We start from the raw sequence: 1,077 nt of genomic DNA on the forward strand, positions 1-1,077 counted from the left end.
CGGTGCGGCGCGCTCTCAGGTGAGCGCTAACAGCTAACGCCAGCTAACGCTAAATCTGTTTGTCCATAGGAGGGACTGTCCAGGGTGAGGAGCCTGCAGACGTCAGGTCTCATGCTGAGGCCTCTTCCCGCATCCTCTGATCACTTCGACCGCCGCCTCAATTTCTCGGCTTACTGCACAAATGCATCTTTGGTGTTAACAAGCTTTAGGCATCAGTGGCAGCTCGACCACACATGCTGGGGCGCCACAACCTGGGCGGCGTCTCTCAGGAGGGGGGGGGGGGTTGCATTAGGAGCAACACTGCAGAAGCCCCAGGAGATATTTGCACTGCCCACAGTTAAGAATGGCGATCGTGGCAGCGGTGCAGAGATGGAGGCACCGTGGACCCAAAAGGACCGACACCTGAACAGGGACTCGAACCCTGGACCCTCAGATTAAAAGTCTGATGCTCTACCAGCTGAGCTACCCAGGCTCTTGTGAGCCCCCACCCTGATGCCAGCAGGGAAGCATCCCCCTGAGCTGGAGGTTGCATTAATAACCTTTGCTCTTCTACGGGATACTTTGGTTATGAAGCACATGGATCCTGACTGATCCAGTAAATATGAAGGGATCTCTGCAGCAGCTGATTTGATCCATGGCCAAACATCTGATCTCTCATTCTCCTGTAAAGCTGAGCTGCCTAATATCAACGTTCAGCATATCAGGGGACAAAAAAACGGCGATATAACAGTAAAGTTGATCACGAGAGAAGAGAATCCTGATCAGATTCCCTGATTTCAAGGAGCGAACCACGATGGAGAGCAGGGATTTATGCATCAATTGCCTGGAACTTTACCTGCTCTGTTTATCCTGAAGTTGTCGTGTTGTTTTACACTGATTGTCCTAAAGAGAAGTCTCCTGGACCTGCGGATTTAGTCAGCAGATCATTCCTCGTCGTAACCTTTGCAGCTGGGAAAACAGCACCAAGATGCAGCCGATAACGCAGATGCATGGCCCACACACACACACACCCACACACACACATTAACTGTTGTCTCCAAATGCTATTGAATGCAGCTGTGAAGTTTATGACTCGCT

At 51.3% G+C, this 1,077-nt stretch overlaps 1 non-coding gene across 1 annotated transcript; it reads right to left on the reverse strand.

Annotated features, from left to right (window-relative positions):
- Positions 1 to 399: 399 nt before the first annotated feature.
- Positions 400 to 472, reverse strand: trnak-uuu (transfer RNA lysine (anticodon UUU)). Its single transcript has one exon. It is a non-coding gene; the product is annotated as a tRNA-Lys (tRNA).
- Between the last annotated feature and the right edge of the window lie 605 nt (positions 473 to 1,077).

Source organism: Takifugu rubripes, chromosome 13 (genome assembly GCF_901000725.2).
Source record: "Takifugu rubripes chromosome 13, fTakRub1.2, whole genome shotgun sequence".
Lineage (NCBI taxonomy): Eukaryota > Metazoa > Chordata > Actinopteri > Tetraodontiformes > Tetraodontidae > Takifugu > Takifugu rubripes.